Below are 14,062 nucleotides of genomic sequence, written 5' to 3' on the forward strand. Positions count from 1 at the left end.
TGCCATTGCCTTCTCCAACAGAAAGAGAGTTCAATGAAGTCAGAAAAAAAAAAAAAAAAAGAAAAAAGAGCAGAAAAACATAACAGGCAAAAACTGTAAAAAAGAACCAAAAACCAGTCTGGAGCTAAAATGAATGAAATGAAAAATGTCAGAGAAAAGTGGATTACTTATAGCATTTTGACAAATATGCAGGTAAAATGAGGTATTTTGTGAAATAAAAAACATAAAAGGAGAATAAAAGAACAGAACGCTTACAGGCATGCAAAGATAAGTTTCTGTCAGCATAAAATGGACTGTTTTAACTATGGGATGTTTTCTGTATGCCCTACGGTAGCCACAAAGCAAAAAGCTCTTTAGCAGAATCACAAACAGTAAAAAAAAAAAAAAAAAGCAAGCATAGCATACCAACTTGGTAAACTACTGATTTACAGAAATAGACAGGCACAGAGGGGGAAAGAAACAATGGAGTAACAAAACAGTCAGAAAGCAATTGATAACATGTCAGTCTAAGTCCATACATGTCTAAAATCACTCTAAATGTAAACAGATTGAGTTCACAAATCAAAGCCACAGAGTGGCGGGCTGGATAAATAAGGCCTAATTATAGTCTGCATATAAGACACTCATTTCAGCTCGAAGAACACAAATAGGCTCAAAGTAAAGGGATGGATGACTGTATTTCATGCGAGTGGAAGCCAAATAACGTGGAGGCAGCCACACTCACATCACATAAAACAGACTTAAAGTCAAAACCAACAGCAAGACACAAAGAAGCTGATTTTATAATGATACAAGGATTAATACTTCAAGAAGATATAAATGAAAAGTCAGCCCTCAGGATGGGAGAGAATATTTGCAAATGAAGCAACTGACAAGGGATTAATCTCCAAAATATACAAACAGCTCATGCAGCTCAATTAAAAAAAATCCAATCAAAAATTGGGTGGAAGATCTAAATAGACATTTCTCCAAAGACATATGGATAGCTAAAAAGCACAAGATGCTCAACATTATTAATTATTAAAGAAATACTAGTCAAAACTATTCAGTACAATGAGGTATCACTTCATACCAGTCAGAATGCCCATCATCAAAAAATCTACAAACAGTAAATGCTGGGTAGGGTGTGGAGAAAAAGGAACCCTCCCACACTGTTGGTGGGAATGTAAACTGGTACAGCCACTTCTGAGAACAGTAAGGAGGTTCCTTAAAAAATGAAAAATGGAGCTACCATCAGTTCAGTTCAGTTGTGCAGTCATGTCCGACTCTTTGTGACCCCATCCCCTGCAGCACGCCAGGCCTCCCTATCCATCACCAACCCCCAGAGTTTACCCAAACTCGTGTCCATTGAGTCGGTGATGCCATCCAACCATTTCATCCTCTGTCATCCCGTTCTCTTCCCGCCTTCGATCTTTCCCAGCATCAGAGCTACCATATCCAGCAATTCCACTCCTGGGTATATATCCAGGGAAAATCATAACTTAAAGAGACACATGCACCCCAATGTTCATAGCAGCACTATTTGCAATAGCTGGGACATGGAAGCAACCTAAATGTCCATCAACAGGGGAATGGATAAAGAAGATTCAGTATGTACTGTGGAGTCCCATATTGAGGTCACAGGTATGAGGCCACAGATGCGGAGCCCAGCACTGTTATCTCTGGAACTGACTGAACTCTACAGCAACCATTGCTAAGAGCTCCCCTATAGTCCTTACCGACCAGTTCCCTGACCCCATATTAGGTAAAAATACCCATCCTGGTACTCACCCAAAAGTGCCCTAACCAGTCACCTAATGCCTCACTTTCAGCAAGAATTTTCTGTCTTGAGGCTATAATACTTGGCTACTGGCCCACAAAAGGGCTTCCCTGGTGGCTCAGATGGTAAAGAATCTACCCGCAATGTTCAGTCCCTAGGTTGGGAAGATCCCCTGGAGAAGGGAATGGCAATCCACTCCAGTATTCTTGACTGGAGAATTCCATGGACAGAGGATCCTGGTGGGCTACAGTCCATGGGGTCGAAAAGAGTCAGACACAACTGAGCGTCTTTCACCCAAGTTCAAGCCCAGGAAAGCGTTGGCTCTCCTTTGAGCCTGCCGACCGTTTATCCCCTTCCCCCTCTCTAGTCTCCCTTTGGTAGGTGCTCCCTGATCTGTCAGGAAGTCGGCCTGACTGTGCTTGCAGTGCCCACATTATCTCTGATATTTGTGCTTAATAAACAAGCTCCTTTCTGAAATACTCCATGTCTGGAGATTCTTTCCCAACCCTCGCACAGACCACAACACATATATACAATGAAACATTACTCAGCCATAAAAAAGAATGAAATAATGCCATTTGCAGCAACATGGATAGAACTAGAGACTGTCATACTGAGTGAAGTCAGAGAAAGGCAAATATCATATCACTTATGTGTGGAATCTTAAAAAAAAAAAAAAGGTACAAATGAACTTATCTACAAAACAGAATTACAGATGTAGAAATCAAACATCCTTACTGAGATTAGGGTGGGGGAGGGATAAATTGGGAAATTGGGAATGACCTATATGCTGCTAAGTCACTTCAGTCGTGTCCGACTCTGTGCGACCCCATAGACGGCAGCCCACCAGGCTCCTCCGTCCGAGGGATTTTCCAGGCAAGAGTACTGGAGTGGGGTGCCACTGCCTTCTCCTGGGAATGACCTATACACACTATAATATGTAAAATAGATTACTAAGGACCAACTGTATAGCATAGGGAAATCTATTCAGTAGTCCATAATGGCCTATAAGAGAAAAGAATCTAAAAAAGAATGGATATATGCAGATGTATAATTGATTGCTGTACACCTGAAGCTAATATAACATTGTAAATCAACTAGATTAGAAAAAAAATAAGATCAAATTATATGCTGCCTATCAGAGACTGACTTCAGTGTTAAAAACACAAATTAGGCTCAAAGTGAAGCTTTAGAACAAGACATGCCACACAAGTGGAAACTAAAGGAAAGCAGTGGTAGTGAGAGTCACACCAGACAAAACAGAGTCTCAGCCAAAAGCTGCAACAAGAAAAAAAATTAAGGTCATTATATGATAGGAGAAGGGCAAGATGGCAGAGTAGAAGGATGTGTGTTCATCTTCTCCTGCGAGAACTCCAAAATTCAACTCGCTGCTGAACAACCATCAACAGAATGTTGCATCCCACCAAAAAGAGATACCCCACATCCAAGGGCCCAGCAAGAAGGTAGGAGGGGCGAAATCGCCTTTAGACTCAAACCCCATACCCACCAGAGATGCTCAGAGGGCTCAGACAAAACACCAGGATCCAGAGACCGCCTCCGCGCCAGAGACTGAGCCAGACCTGTGTTTGAGTCTACTACTGTGGGGAAGAATCCCTTAGAAGAAATGGAGTAGCCATCATAGTCAACAAGAGAGTCCAAAATGGAGTACTTGGGTGTAATCTCAAAAATGACAGAATGATCTCTGTTCGTTTCCCAGGCAAACCATTCAATATCACAGTAATGCAAGCCTATGCCCCAATCACTAATGCTGAAGAAGCTGAACGGTTCAATGAAGACCTACAAGACCTTCTAGAATTAATACCCAAAAAAGATCTCCTTTTCATCATGCTGCTGCTGCTGCTAAGTCACTTCAGTCGTGTCTGACTGTGTGACCCCATAGACGGCAGCCACCAGGCTCCGCCATCCCTGGGATTCTCCAGGCAAGAACACTGGAATGGGTTGCCATTTCCTTCTCCAATGCATGAAAGTGAAAAGTGAAAAGTGAAGTCGCTCAGTCGTGTCCCACTCTTAGCAACCCCATGGACTGCAGCCTACCAGGCTCCTCCATCCATGGGATTTTCCAGGCAAAGTACTGGAGTGGGGTGCCATTGCCTTCTCTGCCTTTTCATCATAGGGGACTGGAATGCAAAAGTAGGCAGTCAAGAGGTACCTGGAGTAACAGGCAAATTCGGCCTTGGAGTACAGAATGAAGAGGGCAAAGGCTAACAGAGTTTTGCCAAGAGAATGCACTGGTCATAGCAAACACCCTCTTCCAACAACACAAGAGAAGACTCTACATATGGACACCACCAGATGGTCAATACGAAAATCAGACTGATTATATTCTTTGCAGGCGAAGATGGAGAAGCTTTATGCAGTCAGCAAAAACAAGACTGGGAGCTGAATGTGGCTCAGATCATGAAATCCTTACTGCCAAATTCAGATTTAAATTGAAGAAAGTAGGGAAAACCACTCGACCAATTCAGGCATGACCTAAATCAAATCCCTTACAATTATACAGTGAAAGTGACACATAGCTTCAAGGGATTACATCTGACAGACAGAGTGCCTGAAGAACTATGGACAGAGGTTCGTGACACTGTACAGAAGGCAGGGGTCAAGACCTTCCCCAAGAAAAATGCAAAAGGACAAAATGGTTGTCTGAGGATGCCTTACAAATAGCTGAGAAGAGAAGCGAAAGGCAAAGGAGAAAAAGAAAGAGATACCCATCTGAATGCAGAGTTCAAAGAATAGCAAGGAGAGATAAGAAAGCCTTCCTCAGTGATCAACGCAAAGAAATAGAGGACAACCGTAGAATGGGAAAGACTAGAGATCTCTTCAAGAAAATTAGAGATACCAAGGGAACATTTCATGCAAAGATGGGCACAATAAAGGACAGGAATGGTATGGACCTAACAGAAGCAGAAGATATTAAGAGGAGGTGGTAACAATACACAGAAGAACTGTACAAAAAAGATCTTCATGACCAAGATAACCATGATGGTGTGATCACTTACCTAGAGCCAGACATCCTGGAATGCAAAGTGAAGTGGACCTTAGGAAGCATCATTACAAACAAAGCTAGTGGAGGTGATGGAATTCCAGTTGAGCTCTTTCAAATCCTAAAAGATGATGCTGTGAAAGTGCTGCACACAATATGCCAGCAAATTTGAAAAACTCTGCAGTGGCCACAGGACTGGAAAAGGTCAGTTTTCATTCCAAAACCAAAGAAGGGCAATGCCAAAGAATGTTCAAACTACTGCACAATTGCACTCATCTCACATGCTAGCAAAGTAATGCTCAAAATTCTCCAAGCCAGGCTTCAACAATATGTGAACTGTGAACTTCCAAATGTTCAAGATGGACTTAGAAAAGGCAGAGGAATCAGAAATCAAATTGCCGACATCCACTGGATCATCATAAAAGCAAGAGAATACCAGAAAAACATCTACTTCTGCTTTATTGATTATGCCAAATCCTTTGACTGTGTAGCTCACAACTGCAGAAAATTCATTTTAAGAGATGGGAATACCAGACTACCTTACCTGCCTCCTGAGAAATCTTGGTGCCAGTTAAGAAGCAACAGTTAGAAGCGGACATGGAACAACAGACTGGTTCCAAATCGGGAAAGGAGTACGTCAAGGCTGTATATTGTCACCCTGCTTATGTACCTTATATGCAGAGTTCAGTTCAGTCACGTCCGACTCTTTGCGACCACATGAACCACAGCACACCAGGCCTCCCTGTCCATCACCAACTCCCGTTCACCCAAACCCATGTCCATTGAGTCAATGATGCCATCCAACCATCTCATCCTCTGTCTTCCCCTTCTCCTCCTGCCTTCAATCTTTGCCAGCATCAGGGTCTTTTCAATGAGTCAGCTCTTTGCATCAGGTGGCCAAAGTACTGGAGTTTCAACTTCAACATCAGTCTTTCCAATGAACACCCAGGACTGATCCCCTTTAGGATGGACTGGTTGGATCTCCTTGCAGTCCAAGGGACTCTCAAGAGTCTTGTCCAACACCACAGTTCAAAAGCATCAATTATTCGGTGCTCAGCTTTCTTTATAGTTTAACCTCAGATACGCAAATGACACCACCCTTATGGCAGAAAATGAAAAGGAACTGAAGAACCTCTTGATGAAAGTGAAGGAGGAGAGTGAAAAAGTTGGCTTAAAACTCAACATTCAGAAAATTAAGATCATGGCATCTGGTCCCATCACTTTATGGGAAATAAACGGGGAAACAATGGAAACAGTGACAGACTTTATTTTCTTGGGCTCCAAAATCACTGAAGATGGTGACTGCAGCCATGAAATTAAGACACTTGCTCCTTGGAAGAAAAGCTATGACAAACCAAGACAGCATATTAAAAAGCAGAGACATTAGTTTGCCGACAAAGGTCCATCTAGTCAAAGCTATGGTTTTTCCAGTGGTCATGTATGGATGTGAGAGTTGGACCATAAAGAAAGCTGAACATTGAAGAATTGATGCTTTTGAACTGTGGTGTTGGAGAAGACTCTTGAGAGCCCCCTGGACTGCAAGGTGATCAAACCAGTGAATCCTAAAGGAAATCAGTCCTGAATATTCATCAGAAGGACTGATGCTGAAGTTGATGAAGTTTGGCCACCTGATGTGAAGAACTGACTCATTTGAAAAGACCCTGATACTGGGAAAGACTGAAGGCAGGAGGAGAAGGGGACGACAGAGGATGAGATGGCTGGATGGCATCACCGACTTGATGGACATGAGTTTGAGTGAACTCCAGGAGTTGGTGATGGACAGGGAGGCCTGGCGTGCTGCAGTCCATGGGGTCGCAGAGAGTCAGACGTGACTGAGTGACTGAACTGAACTGAAATAATGATAATGTTGTCAATTCATCAAGATGACAAACAAATAAATATGCACTCACCAGTGTTACTGTGTTAAGCAAATACTAACAGATTTGAAGAGAGACATAGAGAAGAGAAAAAAAGTGTTTGGATCTTTAATACCCAACTTTCCACAGTGCACAGATCATTCAGAAAGTACATCAGTAAGGGAGTACTAAACTTGAATTATACGTTAGACCAAATGGACTTAACAGGCGAAAACACAGCAGTGCATCCAATAGCAGCAAAATTCTTCTCAACTGCTTGTTGAACATTCTCCAGGACAGATCAAGTAATGTCCTGAACATTCTCCAGGACAGATCAAGTAATGTCCTGAACATTCTCCAGGACAGATCATGGCTCATTAAACAAATCTTAGCAAATTTAAGAAGACTGATATCATACTAATTATTAGTGAGTCTGTTATATATTTATGTGTGTGTGTGTGTGTGTGTGTATACACACACACACATTTTTTCCATTATGGTTTATCATAGGATAGTGAGTATAATTCTCTGTGCTATACAGTACAACCTTGCTGTTTATCTATTCTATACATAAAAGCTTACATTTGCTAACCCCAACCTCCCACTCTATCCTGCCCTGAACCCCTCCTCCTTGGCAACCACCAGTCAGTTCTGCACGTCCGTGATTCTGTTTCTGGTTCATATACAGGTTCATTTCTGTCATATTTTAGGTCTCACATATAAGTGATATCATATAGCATTTGTCTTCCTCTTTCTGACTTGCTTACTCACATACTAACCACAATGGCAAGAAACCAGAAATGAACAACAGGACAGAGACTAGAAAGTTTACAAATATGTAAAAACTAAACAACATTATCTTAAAAAATCTATAGACCAAGTAAAAAGTTAAAAAGAAAAAGATTGAATCATGAAGAAGTAAAACAATCTGAACAGATCAATTTACTATTACGGACACTGAAATAGTGCTCAGAAATCTCCCAGCAAATAATACCAGGACTATATGGCTTCACTGGTGATTTCTACCAAGCTTTTTTCCCCTCTATCAAACGTTTACAGAACAATTCACACTAATTATTTTCACCTGGGTAAATCTTGTCACTCTGTGGATGATACACTTTACATTTTACAAATACACTAGGGGACACATATGCACAATATCAAAAATGTTAGAGCTCTTGGTTCTGAATCTTTGAGGTCTTTGAAAATATTTATCAGTTGAGTTCAAACGTATTTCAGAAATTTAACATGACTGAGCATACATTAAAAATATGATTCTTTTTTAAAAATTTTATTTTTTAAATTTTATTTTATTTTTAAACTTTACAAATTGTATTAGTTTTGCCAAATATCAAAATGAATCCGCCACAGGTATACATGTGTTCCCCATCCTGAACCCTCCTCCCTCCTCCCTCCCCATACCATCCCTCTGGGTCGTCCCAGTGCACTAGCCCCAAGCATCCAGTATCGTGCATCGAGCCTGGACTGGCAACTCGTTTCATACATGATATTATACATTTTTCAATGCCATTCTCCCAAATCTTCCCACCCTCTCCCTCTGCAACAGAGTCCATAAGACTGTTCTATACATCAGTGTCTCTTTTGCTGTCTCGTACACAGGGTTATTGTTAGCATCTTTCTAAATTCCATATATATGCATTAGTATACTGTATTGGTGTTTTTCTTTCTGCCTTACTTCACTCTGTATAATAGGCTCCAGTTTCATCCACCTCATTAGAACTGATTCAAATGTATTCTTTTTAATGGCTGAGTAATACTCCATTGTGTGTATGTACCACTGCTTTCTTATCCATTCATCTGCTGATGGACATCTAGGTTGCTTCCATGTCCTGGCTATTATAAACAGTGCTGCGATGAACATTGGGGTACACGTGTCTCTTTCCCTTCTGGTTTCCTCAGTGTGTATGCCCAGCAGTGGGATTGCTGGATCATAAGGCAGTTCTATTTCCAGTTTTTTAAGGAATCTCCACACTGTTCTCCATAGTGGCTGTACTAGTTTGCATTCCCACCAACAGTGTAAGAGGGTTCCCTTTTCTCCACACCCTCTCCAGCATTTATTGCTTGTAGACTTTTGGATCAGCCATTCTGACTGGTGTGAAATGGTACCTCATAGTGGTTTTGATTTGCATTTCTCTGATAATGAGTGATGTTGAGCATCTTTTCATGTGTTTGTTAGCCATCTGTATGTCTTCTTTGGAGAAATGTCTGTTTAGTTCTTTGGCCCATTTTTTGATTGGGTCATTTATTTTTCTGGAGTTGAGCTGTAGGAGTTGCTTGTATATTTTTGAGATCAGTTGTTTGTCAGTTGCTTCATTTGCTATTATTTTTTCCCATTCTGAAGGCTGCCTTTTCACCTTGCTAATAGTTTCCTTTGATGTGCAGAAGCTTTTAAGTTTAATTATGTCCCATTTGTTTATTTTTGCTTTTATTTCCAATATTCTGGGAGGTGGGTCATAGAGGATCCTGCTGTGATGTATGTCAGAGAGTGTTTTGCCTATGTTCTCCTCTAAAAAATATGATTCTTGTAAACTGTTTAGAACATACAAAGAAGTAATAAGGAAGAATATTGTCTGTTACGAGAGTGTGGAGAGTAATGGAAACCTACAGGAACAAGCCTGGATTGATTATAAGCTCCGCTTGAAAAGCCAGTGTCTTTAATAAGCAGAGGTGACTGTTCATCTTGTTTGCAGTGAAGTTGTTTGCATTGCAGTTTTGGTTGAAAATAAACCAATGGCAACAATGGAGGGTGGATTAGCATTTTGTTCTGGGAATGGACAGAAGCCTTTAAAAATGATGTTGTGAATACATACTGATAATTCACAAAGGAAACTGTGATCTGTGTTAATAAAGCATATTATAATTGAATCAGTGATCAGCATTTTTTGTTTATTGTGTGTCTATGTGTGTGGTATGAATTGTGGTGCAACTCACATATTTATATTTTCCCAATTCTCTGAAGTACACTGGTTAAGAGAAAAATTTGACAAAAGCTTATCTACTTTTTCAAATATTCTTTGAGAATAAAAAATCTTTAAAATTTTTTTATTTTTAAAAATTAAAAAAATTAATAGAATTTTAAAGGTTACTTCCCATTTACGGTTATAAAATATTGCTATTTCCCCCATTTTGTAGACTATACCCTTGAGCCTGTCTTTTTTTTTTGGCTGTGCTGGGGCTTAGTTGCAGCATGTGGGATCTAGTTTCCTACCAGGGATCAAACTTGGGCCTCCTGCACTGGAAGCATGGGAGTCTTAGCCACTGGATCACCGGGCAAGTCCCCCTCGAGCCTGTCTTACAGCCAACATTGTGCACCCCCACTCTGCAACCCCTACACTGCACCTCCCACCTCCCTCCTGGTCACCACTGGTTTGTTCTCTGTATCTGTGAGTTTGCTTTTTTTTCCTCTAGCTATAGTCACTCATTTGTTATATTTTTCAAACAGTATTTGCCTTACTTCACTTAGCACAATGCCCTCCAAGGCCATCCATGTTGCTACAAACGGCAAAATTTCATTTTTTTCACTGTTAGGTAGTATTACATTGTGTGTGTGTGTGTGTGTGTGTGTGTGTGTGTGTGTGTGTGTGTGTGTGTGTGAATACACATCTTCCTTATCCATTCGTCTGTTGATGGACACTTAGGTTGCTTATATATCTTGGCAATTGTCAGTACTGCTAGTGTAAACACTGGGGTACATCATCTTTTTGAAATAGTGTTTTGGCTTTTTCTTCAATATATATCCAGGAGTGGAATCACTAGGTCATACAGTAATTCTATTTTTAACTTTTTTGAAACTTTAGTATATCCCAATAAGCCTCTCATACTCCACATGCCAGTATATTTAAAATTTTAAGTGATTTTTAAAACAGCCTTTTAAAACAATGTTTTTTGGCTGCATGGGTTGCAGGACCTTAGTACCCCGCCAGGGACTGAACCTGGTTCACAGCAGTGAAGGCGCTGAGTCCTAATCACTGGACTGCCAGGAAATTCCCAGACCAATTAGACTTTAAAATAAGGACATTTAAAACAGACAGAGGAAGACACTACATAATGATCAAAGGATCAATCCAAGAAGAAAATACAACAGTTTTAAGTATTTATGCACCCAAGATAGGAGCACCAAAATACATAAAGCAAGTATTAACTAACATAAGGGAGAAATTGACAGTAACAATAAAAGTAGGGACCTTTGACACCTCACTGATAACACTGGACAGGTCATCCAGACAGAAGATCAATGAGGAAACACTGGCCTTAAATGACACATCACACCAGAAGGATATACACTTCTATCTATATATTTAGATATAGATATGCAGTCACTCAGTTGCATCCAATTCTTTGCAACCCCATGGCAGTAGCCCACCAGGCTCCTCTGCCCATGGAATTTCCCAGGGAAGAATACTGGAGTGGGTTGCCACTTTTCGCCTCCAGGAGATTTTCCCTACCCAGCAATTGAACCTGTGTCTCCTACATTGCAGGCAGATTCTTTACCTGCTAAGTCATCAGAGAATACCATATTTAGATGAGCTATTTAAAAAGGCTTCCAAAAAATGAAAGTGCAGGAGCAGATGGCTTCACAAGTGAATTCTGCCAAATATGTAGAGAAGAGTTAATTCCTTTCTTCTCAAACTATTCCCCAAAATTGCAGGGGAAATTGCAGAGTCAGGAATTATAGTTCAGTTCAGTTCAGTCGCTCAGTCGCGTCCAACTCTTTGCGACCCCATGAATCACAGCATGCCAGGCCTCCCTGTCCATCACCAACTCCCGGAGTTCACTCAGACTCACGTCCATCGAGTCAGTGATGCCATCCAGCCATCTCATCCTCTGTCATCACCTTCTCCTCCTGCCCCCAATCCCTCCCAGCATCAGAGTCTTTTCCAATGAGTCAACTCTTCGCATGAGGTGGCCAAAGTACTGGAGTTTCAGCTTTAGCATCATTCCTTCCAAAGAACACCCAGGACTGATCTCCTTTGGAATGGACTGGTTGGATCTCCTTGCAGTCCAAGGGACTCTTGAGAGTCTTTTCCAACACCACAGTTCAAAAGCATCAATTCTTCGGCACTCAGCTTTCTTCACAGACCAACTCTCACATCCATACATGACTACTGGAAAAACCATAGCCTTGACTAGAAGGACCTTTGTTGGCAAAGTAATGTTTCTGCTTTTGAATATGCTACTAGGTTGGTTATAACTTTCCTTCCAAGGAGTAAGCATCTTTTAATTTCATGGCTGCAATAACCATACACAGTGATTCTGGAGCCCCCCAAAAATAAAGTCTGACACTGTTTCCACTGTTCCCCCATCTATTTCCCATGAAGTGATGGGACCAGATGCCATGATCTTCGTTTTCTGAATGTTGAGCTTTTAGCCAACTTTTTCACTCTCCTCTTTCACTTTCATCAAGAGGCTTTTTAGTTCCTCTTCACTTTCTGCCATAAAGGTGGTGTCATGGGGGAAATGGTGCAGGAGACTTGGTAACTGAGGACTGGAACATTTGAGGGCATTAGGCACACAAGACATGAGAAATGGGCAGAAGTCCCTGGAATGACGAGAGGACAAAGGGCAAAGGAGAAGGAGGAAACAAAGGATAAAAGGCTTGGGAGAGCAGAAGGGGAGGAGGGCTGGGCTGAGAGTTTGGGATCAGGGGATAGAGGCTTCATGGAGATGAAGGTCTGAAATGCACAGGATGGGTGTGGGAGAGCAGTAAAGAGGCTGAGAAGGGAAAGCCTTAGTTCTAGAGATATCTAAAGGTCACAGGCAGAGAGAGTGAGGTCACCATGAGGAGCAGAGAATGAAGGAGGAGAGGGAAAGAGGCGGGTGATGGCAGTTGCAGCGGGTAGATTGGGGGTCACTAATTTTTTCTATTTACTAATCCCATGATTTGCATTTGAATCATAACCTAACTGTGAACAGTTTCTAGTTTTAGACCTTGAGGTAATAACCTTCCTGACATAAAATACTTGTGATGATCCTTTCAACTGAATATACTGTAAAAGATTAGAGAACCAATGAGTCCACAGGGACACAGTATTTCTTCTTTCCTTCAGGGACACCAGGTGCAAGGTGTGACCACGGAAGCACGACACAGAGACCACCAGAAGGAAATGGGTCCTGCTGAGCACCTGAATGGTCCTGGAAGTGGACTCTCTCTTGGAAGCTGCAGACAAGAACCTATGCCTCATGAGCCCCCTCCTCACTGACCTTCTAAGACCCGAAACAGAAAGCCCAGCCAAGACTGCTAGATTTCTAACTTATGAACTGTAGAATGTTCTTTAAACTGTGAAATGTGTGGTCATATCTTAAGGTAGTGATAGAAAATTACAGAGGAACAAGTTTAATTATAAAGTAATACACATTATGAATAATAAAATCAAGTAAAAATGTCCATAAATTAACCACCTCCCCCAGAGGTAGTAAAATGTTATCTCCAGATTTCTAGTCGCTACTAAATGTACCCTTCTTGCTATGCAATTTCCATGTGTCACAAACTGCTTTTGAATTTGTATAGTGCACATCCACCCATATACCACTGCTAAAATACTACGTACATGGTTCAACATTGACATATTGTCAAATCAAACTTTCTGTCAATGAAATCGCTTTCCTTTACCAATGATATTTGAAGGTGATACTTTTGCACCAGTAGCAATGGATCTCCTGCATTCCCAAACAGCGTCTTATTCCATGGTAATTACGAATAAAACGACTTAACCAAAACACTTCGTAATATGCATTTACATAGCTGCACATGTTCTTTTTCCTGCTGTCACAGACGTGGATCCTTGGTTTCTACACATGTGGCTTATCTGGTGAAATTGCTGCACCAACATGCCCGTGCATTTCTGTGTTAGGTGGACAACTGCTAAATTACCTTGCAAATGGATGAGAAGTGTAATATTCTGCCTACTGAGTTCCCACTGTTAAAAGTGATTAAACAAGGAGGCCACTAGGCTGAAGTGACTCTCATGCTTCGGTAGCCTATTTAAGCACACAAAACTTAATATCGAGTCAAGGCATGTTAACCTGAGAACATAAATTAAGAACAGCCAATCACACCCAGCCAACTAGGCTTTCCAAGACCAAGGTGGCTGGGTAAGATACAATCAAATAGTATCCTTGCTTTCATTTGGCATCTTCTCTAGAAAAACCGGACTTCCCTGGTGGCTCAGACAGTAAAGCATCTGCCTACAATGCGGGAGACCCGGGTTCATTCCGTGGGTCGGAAAGATCTCCTGGAGAAGGCAATGGCACCCCGCTCCAGTACTCTTGCCTGGAAAATCCCATGGACATAGGAGCCTGGTAGGCTACAGTCCATGGGGTCGCAAAGAGTTGGACACGACTGAGCGACTTCACTTTCCACTTTCCTTTCCTAGACAAACCTGTCCCCTAGTTCCTGCAGATAAAGTGCTCTTAACCACCTTTGAT

Source organism: Bos mutus, chromosome 22, assembly GCF_027580195.1.
Source record: "Bos mutus isolate GX-2022 chromosome 22, NWIPB_WYAK_1.1, whole genome shotgun sequence".
Taxonomy (NCBI): domain Eukaryota; kingdom Metazoa; phylum Chordata; class Mammalia; order Artiodactyla; family Bovidae; genus Bos; species Bos mutus.